Source organism: Thalassophryne amazonica, chromosome 12 (genome assembly GCF_902500255.1).
Source record: "Thalassophryne amazonica chromosome 12, fThaAma1.1, whole genome shotgun sequence".
In the NCBI taxonomy this organism is placed as follows: domain Eukaryota; kingdom Metazoa; phylum Chordata; class Actinopteri; order Batrachoidiformes; family Batrachoididae; genus Thalassophryne; species Thalassophryne amazonica.
In genome coordinates, this window is record NC_047114.1 from 42,166,823 (window position 1) to 42,189,519 (window position 22,697).

The window sequence follows — 22,697 nt, forward strand, 5'->3', positions numbered from 1 at the left end:
TATGCAAATTATTAAATATAAAAACTAAGAAACCACATGAACATAAGTATTCACAGTCTTTGCCATGAAGCTCAAAATTGAGCTCAGGTACATCCTGTTTCCACTGATCATCTTTGATGTTTTCACAGCTTAATTGGAGTCCACCTGGGGTAAATTTAGTTGATTGGACATGATATAGAAAGGAACACACCTGTCTACATATATGATCCCACAGTTGACAATGCAGATCTGTATTGTCTGTAGATCTCCGAGACAGGATTGTCTCGACACACTTACCTGGGGAAGGGTACAGAAAACATTTCTGCTGCCTTGAAGGTCCCAATGAGCACAGTGGCATCCATCATCCATAAATGGAAGAAATTCAAATCGACCAGGACTCTTCTTACAGCTGCCCACACGTCAAAACTGAGAAATCAGGGTAGAAGGGCCTTGTCAGAGCTCCAGCATTCCTCTGTTCTCCTCTACAGAAGGACAAACATCTTTGCAGCAATCCACCATTCAAGCCTGTATCATAGAGTAGCCCGATAGAGGCGATTCCTGAGTAAAAGGCACATGGCAGCCCCTCTGAAGTTTGCCAAAAGGCACCTGAAGGACTCTCAGACCATGAGAAACAAAATTCTTGGTCTGATGAGACAAAGATTAAACTCTTTGGTGTTAATGCCAGGCGTCATGTTTGGAAGAAACCAGACACCATCCCTACAGTGAAGCATGGTGGTGGCAGCATCATGCTGTAGGGATGTTTTTCAGTGACAGGAACTGGGAGACTAGTCAGGATTGAGGGAAAAATGAATGCAGCAATGTACAGAGACATCCTGGATGAAAACCTGCTCCAGAGCGCTCTTGACGTCAGACTGGGGTGATGGTTCATCTTTCAGCAGGACAATGACCCTTAGCACACAGCCAAGATATCAAAAGGAGTGGTTTCAGGACAACTCTGTGAATGTCCTTGAGTGGCCCAGCCAGAGCCCAGACCTGAATCTAATTGAACATCTCTGGAGAGGTCTGAAAATGGCTGTGCACCGACACTCCCCATTAAAACTGATGGAACCTGAGAGGTGCTGCAAAGAGGAATGGGCAAAACTGTCCAAAGATAGGTGCACCAAGCTTGTGGCATCATATTCAAGAAGACTTGAGGATTGCTGCCAAAGGTGCAGCAACAAAGTATTGAGCAAAGGATGTGAACACTTATGTATATGTGATTTCTTAGTTTTTTTTTAAATAAATTTCCAAAAATTTCAAAAATACTTTTTCATGTTGTCATTACGGGGTGGTTTACTCCATCTGTACTGCAACATCCAAGTGACCTTTGTGTGCATGTGTGCATGATTATGGCGTATCACCCAGAAACCGTGGAGAGCTGACATTTGCTGTTTGGTATGAAAGGGTGAAAGCTGTGAAAACGAAAAGTTGATAGGGCTAATATTTTTGGTGAAATTACCAATTTTATCTAACCAATAAACAATGGACATTGTGCTGCAATGCACCATGGGAGTTTGGGGTTTTAAATGTCATTGTAGTTCATGTTCATTTAACAGTGTTGTTAGTGTTATTGATTTATTGTGTTTGTGCAGTTCAATTGGTTTATTCAGTTTAGTTAAGTGTCATGTTGTTGCCATGAGTGAAAAGAGTATTGCTTTTGATGTTCCCCACTGTCTCTGTTTGTGCATGTGTAAAAATTAAAACCACCTGCTTGCAGCAGAATGCAGAAACAAGCTCTGCGTGGGTGCGACTAGGGACAGCTAACACTTGCTCTTTGGTATGCTTATGTATTTTGGCTCAAGGATGAACACTGTGAAAACGAAAAGTTGATAGGACTCATATTTTTGGAGAAATTAGCAATTTTATCTAAGCAATAAACAATGGGCATTGTGCTGCAATGCACCATGGGAGTTTGGGGTTTTAAATGTAATTGTAGTTCATGTTCATTTAACAGCATGTTAGTGTTATTGATTTATTGTGTTTGTGCAGTTCAATTGTTTTTTTCAGTTTAGTTAAGTGTGATGTTGTTGCCATGAGTGAAAGAGTATTGCTTTTGATGTCTTCCCTAGTCTCTGTTTGTGCATGTGTAAAAATTAAAACCACCTGCTTGCAGCAGAATGCAGAATGCAGAAAAAAAGCTCTGTGGTCGTGCGACTAGGGACAGCTAACATTTGCCGGTTGGTATGCTTACGTATTTTGGGTCAAGGATGAACGGCACCAAAATGGAATGTTGATCGTAGTAATAATTTTGTAGAAACTACTGATATTAGTTAATGTTGCTAATTACATTAAAAATCTAATGATATAATGGAAATAATAATAATAATAATAATAATCACGATAATGCTAAGTACCAACTCTGGGCAACTAAGTTTGAACATGTTTAGGACTGTAACCTACAACATGGTGGAAAATCTGAATCAGACTTGTTGGATTGTTCAAACCAACACAATTTTATTTTGTGTTATGGGTAGGAATGGATGTGTGGCCCAGGCCTAACTTTGCAAACATTATAATAGTCTTTGTCAGAACTTGACAATATAAAGATTCTGGATTTGTTTAAGATAAGCTACTACTGTCTTAAATGCTATTTTTTTTTTTTTTGGCAGTGTTTCAATGTCATCAAACATGATGTGCTCAGCCCTGTTGAATTATTTGTGCAAACTCTAAATGCCTCCGTTGGTCTATAAAGGCGATAATAAAGTGGACACACTTTCTCATTCACTTTTGACTGGTTCTGTATGCAGAATAGGATGTATTTTATTGTGCTATATGAATATTCACATTGAGGGCGTAAAGTGTAATAGCATTTTCTCAATATATGCTTGTTTGGGACAACTACAGGAATTATAACCTAGTTGGTAGAGCAGGTTGTTCATAAACTGACAGTTGTCGGACTTGCTGAAATGTCCTTTGCAAGACGCTGAAACCCAATGTTCCTTCACCTTGGGGGAAAAACATACAGGAAGAACAATCGCTTTCATGGTGTTAATCACAATGACACCTAAGACATGACTGAACCATTGACTCAGATGTCGGGGGTATATTTTGATCATATACAATATAATGATGGGAGTGTCCCTAATATATTGAAAATTTATCTAAAAAGTTTCACATTGCAGTCAATTTATAATCAGCTGTGCATCAAGCGGCTTTATTTAGCCCTGAAATATTTTCTGCAAAAGTGACAGTCAGCAGAGAGACCACGTTTTTCTCTGTGTAGTAAAAATGGCAGCAGACAGCAGTGTTTAAAGATGTTCAGTGGCAGAAAGCATAAAATAGTCAAATGATTTACAATCAACGCATAGTTGCTTTTGGCTCCAGTGTAGATAAAAGAATCAGAGACGGGGACGTTTTGGACTACTGGCGCTGTAACTCTGTTTTACAGCTGGCCTCTAATTTTCTTGTCTATTGCTCTCTGAAGAAAAATCTCTTTGACCAGCTTCTGTCTGCTCTGGTTTTCAAAAAAGGAAATATTCCAAACCTGAAATGGAAAATATGGTCTACATATAAAACACATTTATGTACAAACCACAAATACACTGCGACAGTAAATCCTATGATGTGCTGGCGAATGATGACTAAGACAGCGCAGTAAAACACCACATTAGTGTATTTCTAATAAAATGTCCTTTTTTCTGTGTAAGCAAGCATTTCGGACAAATGCACAGGAGCAGCCACAGAAATTAAGGACAGGCAAGTGTTGACATGTCACTGCAATAATATTATTTGTCATTTTCAAAAGTCAAAGCTACTAAAAGAAATAAGAGCAATCCAAGATTTCTGACATCCACCAATCTGGATTCAGATCACCAATCATCCAAAATTCAATGGAGTCTTCCATGCCCTAATACGAGTATGTATCTGTGATGCAAATTTGGTGAGAATCTGTGAAGTAGTTTTTACGTAATCCTTCAAAGCCTATATAAAATGAAATACTGATCCAGAATCTGGATCCAAATCCAGATCACCTCCAAACTTTAATGGAGTCTTCCATGGCCTATTATATAACGGCTGAGTGGATCCTTGACATTTGATTAGTGCTTGTATATGTCACGTGACATGGATTATTTGTCCGATTTGTGTTTCATTGCATTTAGCATGCAAATATGGTTCCATATGTTGCAAGCCCTGCCCATGCACGCACTAGTGGGGGTGCCATTTTGCTAAACATGGCAGATTTTGTTTTTCTGACAGATGACGATTTGAACGAACTAAATGACGGCGCTAATTCTTCTAACACACACACAAACACACACAAAACAATTCCACTACATCATAAGTTGTCTGAAGGCATGAAGAGCTGTTACGATGAAAAGCTGGACAAATTTCTGATGCAATTTTTCGCTGGACTGGGGAACTACACAAAAGCTGGAACGTACATTTCAACTTGGATTTGCCTCGCTAAATGTAACATTCCTCATCTTTCACCTGATGAAATATTCGTACCATTGAGCTCATAAACATTCATTATTTGTATAATATCTATCTATGGTGAAAATTTCGTGAAAACCCGTGTAGTAGTTTTGACATCGTCTTGCTGACAGACAGACAAATAAATAAACGGCAATGATTTTAGGACGTCCTTGGCGGACGTAACTAGATATTTTTTTCCATGTACTAACTTGGAATATTGTACACAAAAATTACATAGTATGCAGATTATTATTTTTTGTGCTCAAAATGCTTAAACCACCCAATACAGGTGGGCAGAGCTGATCTGGCTTTTGTTTTATTTTTTAGCTGGACCTCAAAGAGTCATGGGCGCATGATGATGAGAATTTATGGTTTGACTGCTTTTAAGCAGTGATGGGCACAGATAACCAAAAAATTAACTTCGATAACAGATAATCAGATAACTGAAAAGTTATCTTTGATAAAGTTAAAACGATAAACCACCCAAAAATGTATCGGAAGTTACAGATAACCGATAACCAATAAATTCCAGTATTGTCTCCGGTACACTTGCAACTACTCACAAGCTGATTTTGAGTTTAACACCACGATCGCTTCTGAAAGCATCAAAGGTGATGACAGACCCAAACAATGAGTCAGCATTTCTGTCTTTGAGTGTCCTGCCCCCTGCTGGAAGCTCCAGTTTACTACATGGCTTCCAGCACAAACGCAGCCGAGAGAGCGCCACAAAGCTCAACTCTCTACTCAATCACAAGGCTTCGTCAGGCGGAGGTCTTGGAAAATACAGCAGTGCTGAGTTATGGTTTGGTGTAAATAAAATGAATACTGATAGAATAACTCCATTAATGTCAATTCTGCCATTTGTGCAAAGTTAAGATGTAACGTATATATTTTAATGTTGAATAATGCACTAATTCTGAAGTTTTGTAACAAACACAGACAGATGGCATTCTGGGTAAAATGTGCCTCTGCTAACACTGATTGGTTATGTAAACCAACATGTTAATGTGAGGTGTGTTGGTGTTTACAGATAAATGTGCTTTTGTAAAATATGCCATTTTTTATTTGTAAAAAAAAAGGCATTTAAAAAGAAAAAAAAGCCAAGTTGTAGTTAGATAACCGTCTGATGTGTCAAAATAAATTGAACACTGCCATGATCTACTGGTGCCAGTGCGAATTTTGGCCCTTTTTCAGCTGATTTTTCATTGGTGCGAGAATTTTTTGGATCGCACCAAGGTTCAGGTTAATCGCGCATCCTTCATTGTTTAGTATACATGGAGTAACGAGCTGTGTGTAATGAGTAACGAGTGTGGTTCTGTGGTACAGTTGAGCTGGACCCAGTCCAGTTGAAGATTCAAGCTTCTCTACTATGGAAACACCTGGACAACTGAGAGCCTACACAGAAACTACCAAATCAACCCTCAAATCTTTTTTTTTTCTCAAAGAATGTTGTTACTTATTTCATTTGTGCGATCTTGGTGTCAAATTGTAGGTTTTCAGGCATGTCAGATTTAATTTTCCATGTTCAAACAACAGTATGACACTTTTACTGACATAAATTGACATTTGACCACGTTTAATGCAGCTATTAAAAATAACAGCAAACTATTCAACACTAAACACCTTTTTATAGGCCAACATGCAGTAGGTTCAAGAGGTGAACACTTTCAAAACAAGTGCTGGGTTGAAACCATTAATATTAAATGTAATAAACCTTATTCTAATTTTAAAAACCATAAATACCAAAAAAAAACTTGACTTTTCAAGTGGCCACTGGACTAGATATGCAAAGAAATAGCATGAGAATCGGCATGCCCAATTTGGAGCTTGTATCAGGAAATGCACAATATTTCCCATTATTTGCTCCGCTACATCTACATCAGTGCTTACAAACCTTTATTCATTGGCTTGGGCATAATTAAATGTTGAAATGACTAAATTAAAAAAAAAAAATTCATGAGGTTTATGTCACATATAGAAATCCCAATTACAAACACACTGCAGTCATTGTTAAATCATCTCCTGTTGTGTTTATAATAACTATTACAGGATTATCAACCTTGCTTGCTCAGTCTGTATGAGAAAATATCAGACTGAGGTCTTGACAGTACAAAAAAGACTGACGTCTGATATTCCCGTACAGACCGAGCAAGCGAGGTTAATAATTGTTTATTATAAGGCTGTTCGGAGCAGTGTTTTCATCTTGTTGGTCTTCATTTTGCATGTCCCCTTCGAGTTTGTTTGCTATTAATTCCTCCAATTCAAACACGTCAGTGGAATAAAATTTGCTTAGAGAATGGTCCTCTTCATCGCTCATAATTTCTTTGTTCAGTTTTTGTTTTGTTTTAATTTCACGCTGTGAAAATTGTAAATAAAGTCGAAACTCTGATACACGATCTGGACCAATTGTCATGGTAACGGTCTGAAATCAGCCAATCAGAGCGCATGTACCATCGTAGCCATATAATACTTGTATTTATTTATGGTGTCTTTTGTCTGGTTTCAGATATGAATGAATGAATCTACCAACTTAAAAATATAGACATTACCTTTCATGCTATTTTATTTGTCTAAAAATAAAGGTGCAAGGTTCATTATCATGTTAAGAAATCATGTCATCTGAAACAACAACAACAGATAAGTTGTGGTTTTAATTTACAAATGAACAAAGATTTCTAAAGAATCTTTTACTTATTTTTTTTAATTAAACCTATTTTAATTACAAGTTTTCTACAACCCCAATTCCAATGAAGTTAGGACGTTGTGTAAAATGTAAATAAAATAATACAATACAATGAATACAATGATTTGCAAATCCTCTTCAACCTATATTAATTGAATACACCACAAAGACAAGATATTTAATGTTCAAACTGATAAACATTTTTGTTTTTGTGCAAATATTTGCTCATTTTGAAATGGATGCTTGCAACACATTTCAAAAAAACTGGGACAGTGGTATGTTTACCACTGTTACATCACCTGTCCTTCTAACAACACTCAATAAGCATTTAGAAACTGAGGACGCTAATTGCGAGTGTCATATTGGGTATAAAAGGAGCATCCCCAAAATGCTGAGCCGTTCACAAGCAAAGATGGGGTGAGGGTCACCACTTTGTGAACAACTGTGGAAAAAATAGCCCAGTAGTTTAAAAACAATGTTTCTCAACGTCATCTACAGTCCATAATAGAATTAGAAGATTCAGAGAATCTGGAGAACTTTCTACACGTAAGCGGCAAGGACCGAAAACCAGTATCGAATGCCCGTGACCTTAGGTCTCTCAGGCAGTACTGCATTAAAAACCGACATCATTGTGTAAAGGATCTTACCGCGTGGGCTCAGGAACACTTCAAAAAGCCATTGTCTGTTAATGTAGTTCGTCGCTACATCTACAAGTGCAAGTTAAAACCCTACCATGTAAAGCGAAAGCCATACATCAACAACATCCAGAAACGCCGCCACTTTCTCTGGGCCCGAGCTCATTTGAAATGGACAGATACAAAGTGGAAAAGTGTGCTGTGGTCTGATGAGTCCAAATTTCAAATTGTTTTTGGAAATCATGGACATTGTGTCCTCCGGACAAAAGAGGAAAAAGACCATCCAGATTGTTACCAGCGCAAAGTTCAAAAGCCAGCATCTGTGATGGTATGGGGGTGTGTTAGTGCCCATGACATGGGCAACTTACACATCTGTGATGGCACCATCAATGCTGAAAGGTACATCCAGGTTTTGGAGCAACACATGCTGCCATCCAAGCAACGTCTTTTTCAGGGACGTTCCTGCTTATTTCAGCAAGACAATGCCAAGCCACATTCTGCACGTGTTACAACAGCATGGCTTCATAGTAAAAGAGTGCTGGTACTAGACTGGCATTCTGCACGTGTTACAACAGCATGGCTTCATAGTAAAAGAGTGCTGGTACTAGACTGGCCTGCCTGCAGTTCAGACCTGTCGCCCATTGGAAAATGTGTGGTGCATTATGGAGTGCAAAATATGACAACAGAGACCCCGGACTGTTGAACAACTGAAGTCATACATCAAGCAAGGAAAGAATTCCACCTACAAAGCTTCAACAATTAGTGTCCTCAGTTCCCAAATGCTTATTGAGTGTTGTTAGAAGGAAAGGTGATTTAACACAGTGGTAAACATACCACTGTCCCAGCTTTTTTGAAATGTGCTATACAGTAATCAGAAATTAATCTTGAGGTAAAAAAAATAAATTTTGTAAGGGTTTTCTTCAGAAAACTGCTGTGTATAAATTAGCAGTTCTGATATTTCTCTGGCACACATTTTTGCACCCTGTCGTCATCCACTTATTGCCTGATCCGTCATTTTTATTGGACGCGTGAAGCTATGGTGATAGTTGGAATGGGTTGAACTTTGACCGTGGTGGCTCCCAGCGCAGTACTGCACTAGCTTGGTTTTTGTCACGCTGCAACATGTCAAAAATGCGATGCTTCTCTTTGAAAATAATGAGTTTTAGAGCGTGATGTATTTAATGCCCTGAACACGTTCGGTGTGGCCCAGAGCAATGCATGACACGTTTAATATCCTGCGTTCGGTGTGAAAGGCAACACACACGTTGCGGGTGGTAATGGTCTGAAATTCAGGGGGAACACAGAGCACATAGTCCTGCGCAGGGCTCTAACTGTTCTGGCCTTTAAAAAAGTGCCCCCCTCGGAGCAATGCAAGGCCACTCTACAAATCTGTGTCCGGTGCCGGGACTGGGTGGGACACAGTGAACAAGACACCAGTGTATCACAGGGCTCTCTCTTTGATTCATCCAACAAAAATTATATTTTAATTAGTTGTGAATGCTAACTTCCAGGACCCCCGTGATCCTCAACACCCACCAAAAGCGGGACTCGGTACCTGGCTTGGGAACCGGGGAGCAACACAATCTGGTGGGAATGGACAAACTCACTCAGCTACTCATCTACATTTTTGCTGTCTTAGTCCGACAGTGTTAGAAGTGCAGAGGAAAATTTATTCAAGTAATTTCTTAGATGTTTCTGTGAAACTCTTTGTAACCTGAATATGAGCCAGTGTTCACAAACTGGTAACCATCTATTTAGCTCTCAGCCTCTTTGTGCTTCAAACAATCCCCACAGCTTTGATCCAAATATTAAAGCTGTGACTGAAGCCATATAGACTTGGAAGATCTTAAAAACACTTACAAACACTAAAAATGTACACCCTCAGGTAGATGACCCTCCTTTTCCTGCCACAAGTATTTTTAGTTAATCTTTTCCGAAGCTGTTGAAGGATTATCACCTCCACCATTATGTTTTTATGACTGTCTGTCTGTAGCAGCAGGATCACACAAAAAGTGTCATTTCAAATTTCATGAAACTTGGTGGGGGGGTGGCACATGTCCCAAGGAATTGCCTAATAAAACTGTGGACCAGATTCAGATCAAGTTGCATCCATTTTTACATTGTGGGCTAAGGGTTTTTTGTTTCATTAATTTCTCTGTAAAAATTACATTGATTGTTTGTAAACATAAATAAATAAATAAAAAGATCAGATATATTTACAGTGATTATATCATGAATAAGTACGATTTACAGCAGATTAAGAAAAAGTTCTGAGAGTAAGAAAACATTTTTCTAGTAGGGTGTTCTTAATTCAATCACCATATGGTAGCACATAGAGATAGTAATGCATATCATGTAGAAAAAAAGGACTTTTAATGTTGGTAGAAATCTAGGTTACTTTTGTAGTGTCTGTAAACAATGTATGGCATTGTTATTTTAGTTATTTTAATTTTGTTTCAATATACAGCAGGTAAATAATTATTTTTCTTGGTAAATATATTTCTAAAGGTGCTATTGCCATGAAATTTTCTCCAGATGTCAGTAACAACCTAGGTAATCCATAGATGCAAAGAAACCAAAACAACTAAGCACAGAAATTAAGTTATGTGCAATTAAATGGAAAGACAGTGAAAAAGTATTAAACACGGTTTCTGAAATTTATTTGTGGTGCATCTGGAAAGCATTTACAGTGTTTCACTTTGTCCACATTTTGTTATGTTACACCCTTGTTCCAAAATTGAGTAAATTCAGTTTCCCCACCAAATTCTACTCACAACAGCCCATGATGACAATATGAAAAACAGTTTTGTTTGTTTTTTACTAGTTTATTAAACTAGTAAAAAAAAAACTCCCTTTGCTCAATATTTTGTTGATGTACCTTTGGCAGTAATTACAGCATCAAGTCTTCTTGAATATGATGCCAAAAGCTTGCTGCACCTATCTTTCGGCAGTTTTGTCCATTCCTCTCTGCAGCAGCTCTCAAGCGCCATCAGCTTGAATGGGGAGCGTCTGTGCACAGCCATTTTCAGATCACTCTAGAGACGTTCAGTCAGATTCAGGTCTGGGCTCTAGCTGGGTCACTGAAGGACATTCACAGAGTTGTCCTGAAGCCACTCCTGTGATATCTTGGCTGTGTGTTTAATGTACTGACAGATGTATTGTTGCCCCAGTTAGAGCACTGTATGGATGTCACTGTACATTGCTAGAACTGCAAATTTCCGCTCAGCACTAGAGTTCAACCCCCCCAGCATGGATTTTCCAAAAAATGAACTGAAATGTTGCTAAAAAATGTGCCAATTTGATCGCATTTCAATCTTATAGTGTTGTACATTTGTTTTATTGTGCAATTTCAACCAAATAATTAAATAAATAAATATATTTCTCATTTTCTTCATATCATATGACTCCGCCGCAAACTCTGCCATTTGTTGCGGAGTTGAATGACTGATCGGAGACACTGTGCATCTCTCTCTCCACTCTAAAGGAAAAAAAAACTCCATTAAAATGTTTCATTAAAATAATCCAGTGTCAGTGTTGGTAGACGTTGACACATTCAGAAGTTTAAAGGCTCCTGTTTCCAAAAAGCTCGCAGGAGAGAGCGTGCACAAGAGAGAAGGGAGGAGGGGGAGCGGAGGGGGGGGAGCCTCATTCAGCTCTTGTTCAAACAAGACAATTAGTGGTTATATTGTTTAGCCACATGGGGTGTGCAGCCAGTACATTCTGAGTGCCGGTCCCAAGCCCGGATAAATGAGGAGGGTTGCGTCAGGAAGGGCATCCGGCGTAAAACAAGCCAACCCAACTATGCAGACTCAGAATCGAATTCCCATACCGGATCGGTCGCGGCCCAGGTTAACAACGTCCGCCACCGGTGCTATTGCCCAACAGGGTGCCGGTGGAAATTGGGCTACTGCTGGGCGAAGACGACGAAGAAGAGGAGGAAAACGTTGCCACGATCAGCGGGAGAAGAAGAAAACTAGAAGGGTGGAAATGAGAGTGGGGACTTTGAATGTTGGTAGTATGACTGGTAAAGGGAGAGAGCTGGCTGATATGATGGAGAGGAGAAAGGTAGACATACTGTGTGTGCAAGAGACCAAGTGGAAGGGAAGTAAGAGCAGGAGCATCGGCGGTGGGTACAAGTTGTTGTACCATGGTGAGGACAGGAAGAGAAATGGTGTCAGGGTCATTTTAAAGGAAGAGTATGTTAAAAGTGTGTTGGAGGTTAAGCGAGTGTCTGACAGGGTGATGAGTGTGAAGTTGGAAATTGAAGGGGTGATGATGAATATCATCAGTGCATATGCCCCACAGGTAGGTTGTGAGATGAAGGAGAAAGAAGATTTCTGGAGTGTGTTAGATGAGGTGGTGGAGAGTGTGCCCAAGCATGAAAGAGTGGTGATAGGAGCAGATTTCAATGGGCATGTTGGTGAAGGGAACAGAGGTGATGAGGAAGTAATGGGTAGATATGGTATCAAGGATAGGAATGGGGAAGGACAGATGGTAGTTGATTTTGCAAAAAGGATGGAAATGGCTGTGGTGAATACCTACTTTAAGAAAAGGGAGGAGCACAGGGTAACATATAAGAGTGGAGGAAGGTGCACACAGGTGGACTACATTCTTTATAGGAGATGCAAGCTAAAAGAAATCACAGACTGTAAGGTGGTAGCAGGAGAGAGTGTCACTAGACAGCATAGGATGGTTGTTTGTAGGATGACTTTAGAGGTAAAGAAGAAGAAGAGAGTGAGAGCTCAACAAAGGATCAGATGGTGGAAGCTGAAGGAGGAAGACTGTTGTGTGAAATTTAGCGAGTAGGTGAGAGAAGCACTAGTTGGAGGGGAAGCAATTTTGGACAACTGGAAAAGTACTTCAGATGTGGTGAGGGAGACAGCTAGGGCAGTACTGGGTATGACATCTGGACAGTGAAAGGAAGACAAGGAGACTTGGTGGTGGAATGAAGAGGTCCAGGAAAGCATAAGGAGAAAGAGGTTGGTGAAAAAGTTTTGGGATAGTCGGAGAGATGAAGAAAGTAGACAGGAGTACAAGGAGATGCGGCGTAAGGCGAGAAGAGAAGTGGCAAAAGCAAAGGAAAAGGCATATTGCGAGTTGTACAAGAAGTTGAATAGTAAGGAAGGAGAAAAGGACTTGTACCGATTGGCCAGACAAAGGGACAGAGCTGGAAAGGATGTGCAGCAGGTTAGGGTGGTAAAAGATGCACATGGTAATGTGCTGACAAGTGAGGAGTGTGTGTGCTGAGAAGGTGGAGGGAATATTTTGAAGAGTTGATGAATAAAGAAAATGAGCGAGAGAAAAGGCTGGATGATGTGGTGAGAGTAAATCAGGAAGTACAAGAGATTAGCAAGGATGAAGTGAGGGCTGCTATGAAGAGGATGAAGAGTGGAAAGGCAGTTGGTCCAGATGACATTCCAATGGAGGCATGGAAATGTCTAGGAGAGATGGCAGTAGAGTTTCTAACCAGATTGTTTAATAAAATCTTGGAAAGTGAGAGGAGGAGGAGTGGAGACGAAGTGTGCTGGTTCCTATTTTCAAGAACAAGGGTGATGTGCAGAGCTGCAGTAACTACAGAGGCATAAAGCTGATCAGCCACAGCATGAAGTTATGGGAAAGAGTAGTAGAAGCTAGGCTTAGAAAACAGGTGAAGATCTGTGAGCAGCAATATGGTTTCATGCCGAGAAAGAGCACTATAGATGCAATGTTTGCTCTGAGAATACTGTTGGAAAAGTACAGAGAAGGACAGAAAGAGTTACATTGTGTGTTTGTTGACTTAGAAAAAGCTTATGATAGGGTGCCAAGAGAAGAGTTGTGGCATTGTATGAGGAAGTCTGGAGTGGCAGAGAAGTACGTTAGGGTAGTGCAGGACATGTACAAGAATAGTGTGACAGCGGTGAGATGCGCAGTCGGAATGACAGACTCATTCAAGGTGGAGGTGGGATTACACCAAGGATCAGTTCTGAGTCCTTTCTTGTTTGCAGTGGTGATGGACAGGTTGACAGATGAGATCAGACAGGAGTCCCCATGGACTATGATGTTTGCAGATGACATTGTGATCTGTAGTGAGAGTAGAGAGCAAGTTGAGTCTAGTCTGGAGAAGTGGAGATACGCTCCGGAGAGAAGGGGAATGAAAGTCAGTAGAAGCAAGACTGAGTATATGTGTGTGAATGAGAGGGAGCCCAGTGGAATAGTGCAGTTACAAGGAGTAGAAAGTGGTGAAAGTAGATGAGTTTAAATATTTGGGGTCAACTGTTCAAAGTAATGGAGAGTGTGGTAGAGAGGTGAAGAAGAGAGTGCAGGCAGGGTGGAGTGGGTGGAGAAAGGTGGCAGGAGTGATTTGTGACCGAAGAATATCAGCAAGAGTGAAGGGGAAAGTTTACAAAACAGTAGTGAGACCAGCTATGTTGTATGGTTTAGAGACAGTGGCACTAACAAAAGACAGGAGGCAGAGCTGGAGGTGGCAGAGCTGAAGATGTTGAGATTCTCTTTGGGAGTGACAAGAATGGACAAGATTAGGAATGAACATATCAGAGGGACAGCTCAGGTGGGACGGTTTGGAGACAAAGTCAGAGAGGCAAGATTGAGATGGTTTGGACATGTGCAGAGGAGGGACCCAGGGTATATAGGGAGAAGGATGCTGAGGATGGAGCCACCAGGCAGGAGGAGAAGAGGGAGACCAAATAGGAAGTTCATGGATGTGCTGAGAGAGGACATGCAGGTGGTTGGTGTGACAGAGGAAGATACAGAAGACAGGGTGAGATGGAAACGATTGATCTGCTGTGGCGACCCCTAACGGGAACAGCCGAAAGACAAAGAAGAAGATTGTTTTGTTGTTGTTGTTGTTGTTGGGTTATCCCACTCAAATATGTTGGGAAAAAACAGTCATGACAGTAAAACTCTGCCTGCTTCACTGGATGAAAGAAGAGTGCTATATGCCGAACAAATATTAATGCGTTTTTAACCTTTTAACATTATTTAATTTATTAACTTCGACTTTGACGGAAGCATTTTAAAAAGAACTTTGGTTTTGCAAATATTACAACATAAATGTCATTATTCTTGCATCTAAAACCACTCAAAATTGGCTGACAAGTCTCCCAGCTGCTGACATCCCTCCAGCATAATGCTGCCACCACCATGCTTCACTGTAGGGATGGTCAGGGGCGTAGCACCAAATTCTGGGCCCTAGGTACTAGCCATATTGAAGACCGCCCCCCCCCCCCCCCCCACACACACACACACACTGTTATGTTCTTTTTTTATTAACGCAAACACCAAATTTCTAATGTAGCCAAAACCAGGTCTAAATCATGTATACCTTAGATCACACCTGGGAGTCAGAACCCTTTTTAATGTTGGGGGAGCAATATTGAGTTGGGGGGTCTGGGAGACCAAACTGCACCACTTTCTAGGAAAATGGTGCAATTTGGTGCATTCCCATCTGTTAAAATGCACAGGAATGCACCAAATTGCAACATTTTTCAACAAAATGGTGCAATTTGGTCCCGCAGACCCCCGAACTCAATATAGCTAGCTTTCAAGCTCACCTCTCTTTTCAAAGAATTTGGTTAGCAGCTGCTTTCCCTCACTTAGGTTTCTTTCCCTGTCCTTTTTTTCCTCTTCTTCTTGGAAATCCGGACTTTGATTTTTAGGAAAAACATATTTTATTTCAGCATAAACACTAGGGCTGCAACTAACGATTATTTTAGTAATCAATTCATCGGTTGATTATTTTTTAGATTAATCGTTTTGTTTTTTTTTTCCACTTACATGTGAGTTTTGCCATTATTTCTTTGAGTTATTATTAAAAGGCCTTTATCACGCAACATCAACGTTTCAGCTTGTAACAAAGTTATGTTAAATTGTCGTCAAAAACATACCTGGAGTAGTGTTTTGTTTTATTTTGCACATATACATCACCGACACACCACAAAGAGATTTCCACCAGGTTTCACCCGATTATGAGCATTTTTAGATGCCTACAGCATCTAAAAGGTAAGGTTAGTCCTTACTGGCGTAAAGTGCCTTGATTCGACTTTCTTGTGATCTGGTACTATATAAATATAATTATAAGTGAATAGTATATTGATGTGTATGTCTGTGTGTCGACATGTAGTAGTGAATTTGTAGTTATGTAAATATGACTGATTAGAATTGTTGGACTTGTACTAGCAGGGGTGGGCGCTAATAAGCTTTGCTTCAGCCCACACCCTTTCGGACTCACTAGTTTTGTCTGTGTTTGTTTGTGGAATTGTTCATTTTTTCTATTTGAATATTTTGTGTGCCGAATAAAAAACTTTGTCACTTGTCACAACTATCTCAACCACCTACAACATATTACAGCAAGAGTCCACAAAAGACCTTTTTAAAGACCTGACTAAAGTGTAATATGTGATCTTTTCTCCCGGCTGCTGTAAGACTGTACAATGAACAATGCTAGTACTGTGGTAACCATAGCAACCAGGACAATAATCATGTCATTACCTGCTGTATTTATTAGGTGCAATAATTTAACTTATTTAACTTACCTACTAAATTTTAACCTGTCCATATTGTAAATATCAGAGTAACTTATCGTACATTTCATGCTGAAGTCATTTTATCTGATCACTCTCACATCCCAACAGTGTATATCATCCCGGCAGTGCAGCATTGAACTGAACAATGGTAGCCTTAGCTTTACCTGGCACTCGGTGCTTTTTTAGTTCTCTTTTTTAAGAGATACTTGTTTGTTTTATTGCATGCCCTTCTATCTATTCCTACTGTTCTATGCTGCGATGTGACACTGAAATTTCCCCATTGAGGGATGAATAAAGGCTTTTCTTATCTTATCTTAAAAACATATTTTCATGAAAAAAGACACAAATGTGCAGTTAACTACATTTCATTTTTTCTTGTGTAAAAACACAGCTTAGATGTGGTTTGACCGAAACAAATTGTCATTAAACTTAAATAAAACAGGGACGAAGTGGAGGTTTAAGAGCCACTATGTATTCACAGGAAGGTCCATTCATCCATCCATCCATTTTCTTCCGCTTTATCCGGAGTCGGGTCGCAGGGGCAGCAGCTCAAGCAAAGCCGCCCAGACCTCCTGATCCACACACACCTCCTCCAGCTCCTCCGGGGGAACCCCAAGGCGTTCCCAAGCCAGCCGAGAGATGTAGTCCCTCCAGCATGTCCTGGGTCTTCCCCGGGGCTTCCTCCCAGTGGGACGTGCCCGGAACACCTCTCCAGCGAGGTGAGTTCCTGTGTGTTCACAGGAAGGTTTTTTTCTCTAAAATTCTATTGTAGCATTACTGGTTATTATTACTATTATTGTTGTTGCTATTATTACTAATATATAAATAAAAAATAAATTAAAAAATATTACAATTTGCAATACATTTGACTCTTTTAGCACACAAATGTGCTGACAGCTGCAACAGCTTAATGCTAACTTTAACATTGAAAATGCCATAGACATGCTAACGCGTTAGCATCTGTCCCGTTTTTAAGTTATAAAATACATCTATCAACTGTTTCAGAAGACCATAACAGGTCAGATTAACATAGAAAGGTAAATATTACTCACAGACATATGCTCTTTGGGTTTTAGTGGGGAAAAATTAAGATAAAGTGAAATAAAAACTGAATGAATCAACAGTGTGAATCAGTGCTTTGATTGGTTCAAGGTTCAAAGCAAAGCTGCGCTGCAGAAACAGTTGATTTATATGGAAGAAATGAAACATTTGCGGTAAAACAAAGTTATTTAACAACTAATCGATGACTAAATTAGTTGACAACTATTTTAATAATCGATTAAATCGATTAGTTGTTTCAGCTTTACTAAAGACCTCCTCTTTCTGTGAGATCCCGTTTGGGATGTGTGTGTGTGGGGCAGAGTGCATCCTGTGTGTCTGGACTAAACCACTGTACTACTGTGCAGGGGTGGGAAGGGCCCTCAGAGATCTTTCAATATTATTGTTAGAGCAGAATTATGTTTCGCAACATTTATAGATTTATTCTAATTATATTCTTTTACAACATGTATGGACATTAATAACACGCAACACAAAAATGTATTTAATGCCAGTTTTTTGTTGCCCCCCCCCCCGCCCATGCTCTGGGCCCTGGGTACATAGTACCCTTTACCCCCCAGTCCGATGCTCCTGGGGGTGGTGCCTGATTTCCTCCAAACATGACGCCTAGCATTCACACCAAAGAGTTCAATCTTTGTCTCATCAGACCAGAGAATTTTGTTTCTCATGGTCTGAGAGTCCTTCAGGTGCCTTTTGGCAAACTCCTTTTCCCAAGGAGTGACTTCTGCCTGATACCGATACAGATTCTTTATTGTCGTTGTAACAAGTACAATGAAAAGTAAGGTGCAAGCCTTTTCAGTGTAACTATAAACCTGAAGAGAAATAAGAAAATAGAGAAAAAAAAATCAGTATCTTCAAGCACAAGTTAAAAAAAATCATAAGTGCCTAGTAGCAAAAAAGATATATGTTAAAAAAAAAAGAAAAACAAAAAAGACAACTGCAACACGATATTGCACATTGGCCACTATACCACACAGGCCTGATTGGTGGATTGTTGCAGAGATGGTTGTCTTCCTGGAAGGTTCTCCTCTCTCCACAGAGGAATGCTGGAGCTCTGAGGCCATCTGGTTCTTGGTCACCTCCCTGACTAAGGCCCTTCTCCCCTGATTGCTCAGTTTTGACGGCCGGCCAGCTATAGGAAGAGTCCTGTGGATCCAACTTCTTCCATTTACGGATGATGAAGGACAATGTGCTTATTGGGACCTTCAAAGCAGCAGAAATGTTTCTGTACCTTTTTCCAGATTTGAGCCTTGAGACAGTTCTGTCTTGGTCAACCTGGTAGATTTTATCAAGAGTGTCTTGGTAAATTTTTCATTCATCCTTCAAGGATTCTTTATTGTCATACCAATACAGTAGTGTTCAGAATAATAGTAGTGCTATTGACTAAAAAGATTAATCCAGGTTTTGAGTAATTTTTATTGTTACATGGGAAACAAGGTACCAGTAGATTCAGTAGATTCTCACAAATCCAACAAGACCAAGCATTCATGATATGCACACTCTTAAGGCTATGAAATTGGGCTATAAGTAAAAAAAAGTAGAAAAGGGGGTGTTCACAATAATAGTAGTGTGGCATTCAGTCAGTGAGTTCGTCAATTTTGTGGAACAAACAGGTGTGAATCAGGTGTCCCTATTTAAGGACCTGTGAACATGCTTTTCTCTTTGAAAGCCTGAGGAAAATGGGACGTTCAAGACATTGTTCAGAAGAACAGCGTAGTTTGACTAAAAAGTTGATTGGAGAGGGGAAAACTTATACGCGGTGCGAAAAAATTATAGGCTGTTCATCTACAATGATCTCCAATGCTTTAAAATGGACAAAAAAAAACAGAGATGCATGGAAGAAAATGGAAAACAACCATCAAAATGGCTAGAAGAATAACCAGAATGGCAAAGGCTCACCCATTGATCAGCTCCAGGATGATCAAAGACAGTCTGGAGTTACCTGTAAGTGCTGTGACAGTTAGAAGACGTTTGAAGTTTGTGAAGTTAGAAGTTTGTGAGATGACCCCCAAACTCTGAATTCAAGCACAGTTCACAGTGAAGACAGTGAAGCATGGTGGTGCAAGCATCATGATATGGGCATGTTTCTCCTACTATGGTGTTGGGCCTATATATCACATACCAGGTATCATGGATCAGTTTGGATATGTCAAATACTTGAAGAGGTCATGTTGCCTTATGCTGAAGAGGACATGCCCTTGAAATGGGTGTTTCAACAAGACAATGACCCCAAGCACACTGGTAAACGAGCAAAATCTTGGTTCCAAACCTACTTTGTTTTACTAATAGCCCAATTTCATAGCCTTAAGAGTGTGCATATCATGAATGCTTGGTCTTGTTGGATTTGTGAGAATATACTGAATCTACTGGTACCTTGTTTCCCACGTAACAATAAGAAATATACTCAAAACCTGCATTAATCTTTTTAAGTCACATAGCACTACTATTATTCTTAACACTACTGTATGTTTCCACAGGACATGGTACAGATTACATTTCAAAAGATTCCGGGGTCCTTCATTATTTGAAGTTTGCAAGTGCAGTATGCTGAAAAACAGCCCCACACCATGATGTTCCCACCTCCAAACTTCACTGTTGGTATGGTTTTTTTTGGGTGATGTGCAGAGCCATTTATGATGTGTATTTTGGCATCCAAAGAGTGTCAGTTTTGGTCTCTCCTGACCAGACTATATTCTCACAGTGTTTCACGGGCTTATCTAAATGCTGTACCGCAAATTTTAAATGAGCTTCAACATAATTTTTCTTCAGCAATGAAGGTTATACAGCCCATACATACATACAGCCCGTGGTGGTTATTATTGTTTTCTTTGAAAAATTGGGACCTGCTATTCCAGGTCTTACACAACACGTCTGATAACTCTTTCAATCCTGCGTCAGTAATCTTGTGAGGAGCGTCTGGTCACGTCTGGTTTATGGTGAACTGATGTTCTTTAATATTTCAGTTACGGCCCCCAAAAGTGATCACTGGAAGATCAGAAGTTTAGAAATCCTTCTCTAACCAATGCCATCAGTATGTTTTGCAGCAATAAATGGTAAATAGACTGCATTTATATAGCGCTTTTCCATCTGCATCAGAAGCTCAAAGCACCTTTACAATATGGCTCACATTCACCCATTCACACAGACCACACTCACTGGTGTAGGGTGCTGCCATGCAAGTTGCTCTCTACACACCCGGAACAACTTGGGAATTAAGGACCTTGCCCAAGGCCCCTTATTGATTTTCGGTCCGGCTGGGCTTTGAATCAAGGATCTGAGCCCAACACTTAACCAGTAGACCACCACCTCCCCTTCGTAACAATAAGGTTGCGAAGATCTTAAAAGAGCTCTTTGGTTTTTCCCATCATGAGAAGTTTCTTGTGTGACACCTTGGTAATGAGACACCTTTTTATAGGCCATCAGTTGGGACTGAACTAGTTGCTATTAATTTGCACTGACAAGGGGCAGGACTGCTTTGTAATTACTGTTTACCATATCAATGGAGCGAGGGGGATGGCCGCTCCTCAGACTGTAAGGAGCCAAAGTGTGAATGAAAGCTGCAGCACAGAACACTCCAAAACACAGTAGAAGTAGAGGTTTGTGACGTAACCTTTGTGTAATAGCAGACAGAAGTTGCTTTGAGATGAGACAAACAAAACACATAGACCATTTTGTATATATTGTTCAAAATGTGCATTTGTGTTTAATGTTTGAACCTTTTTTTGTACAGTCTTTCACACAAGACCTCAAATTACCTTCATAAAGTGTCAAAATAGTTGTTTATTATAGTTTGCTGTGTGTTTTGAATAAACGTGTGTGGAAAATTATTTTCCACTTTATTTTTTCCTTTCTTAGTATTTCTGATTTTAAACCTTTATATATATACTGTATATTATGAAAGCACAGGTTGTCCTGAAAAAAAAGAGACATAAAAACTTGATTGTGGACTTGCAGGGAGAGCTGTTAACAGCGATAATAAAACATTTATGCCAGGCGAGTGAACTGTCCAAAAAAGGCCCTCGGACCCCAGAGGGTTAAAACAAGTGGTGCTCAACTCAGTGCATCATACAACACCAACGCAAATGACTATCCACTGTGATTTCTGGTCTTGTGCCATTGTGGAAAATCTTGCATTTTTATACCCATGTACAGCAGCAGAGTATGCACGGGTATTACTTTTATTCCCATGTGTCTGTTTGTTCATCCATCAACTGTCTATGTCTGAGAAAAGTAACTCAAACGTTTTGCTATGATCTGGACCAAAGTTGGTGGAAATTAGAGTCTGCCAAGTACAAAGTCAACTATCATTTGAAAGTCAAGGTTAAAATTTTGGTCCAGTAATTATAGATGATATTAGCATGGCTATTTTGAGGACCCGTTCAAAGATTTGCCTATGGTTATTATTAAACACTAAGATCTAGGAAAAACCTTTGTGATGGTCAAATGATGTTTGACCTTGGGTGACCTTCAAAGGTCATATCTTTTAAAATGGTTAGTAATTGTAACTTCAGTGAGGAGGAAACAGATGCAAAGTTGCTGTGATGGTGTTATTTCATTAAAATGACTCAAAATTGGTTCATTTTATTAATGGTGTTGATGTTACTAACAAATATTGAAAAGCTACCCTTTAATGTGGGCGTGGCCTTTTTCTGGCTTCCAAAGAGCAGTGTGTCACAAAAAGTTTGACAACCACTTGAGCAAAAGATGCAAACTTCAACACTGAACAATGCACATTAACATATTTAGACACATCACGCATATCAATCAAATGCACTTCTGAAAAGATACAAATATCTAATTCATTTTTGTTTGTTTGCATTGACCTTTCAGGGACAGTTTGCACTAAAATCCATTTGGACTCAGTCAGAGTTTGGTGGTTTTGCTTGTTATTAGGCACCATGTAATTACAGCCAGGAGGTTGCAGAGTGCCCTGGTACAACATGTATTATGTGCTGACGTGAATTTCAATAAACCCACAAGATCCACAGGATTCATACACCTCATGTAGAAAATATGAAGGCATGTCCAATTGCTAAGCACAGGCTGGAGTCCACACCAGGAGGAATCTCACTTGTAAAGATCATGACCACATTTGCTGATATTCTTGCATGATTTTTCATATTGTGGGTGCTCAGCAGCTTTTCCTCGACGGCGCACCGCAGACGTGATTGGACCTGAGATGACCAATAAGCATCCGGAGTAGCAGGTTATTTGAACTCCCCTCTTACAGGCAGCATCTAACTTTTCTAACATCATTCCCGCATAAGCGACACAGAGACGGTCTGCTCACTGCACAACTCCTCCCGGGAAGAAAAGAAAGCACTTTTTTGACACTTGAAAAACAAACATTGCTGAATATCAAGTGCATCCAGGATGAGAACCTGCATCTTTCTCCATGTGGAA

General features: G+C 39.9%; 1 pseudogene; it reads left to right on the plus strand.

Moving 5' to 3' along the window:
- The window catches only part of LOC117521222, a 37,386-nt pseudogene extending 14,889 nt beyond the window's left edge, over positions 1-22,497 (plus strand).
- Positions 22,498-22,697: the final 200 nt, after the last annotated feature.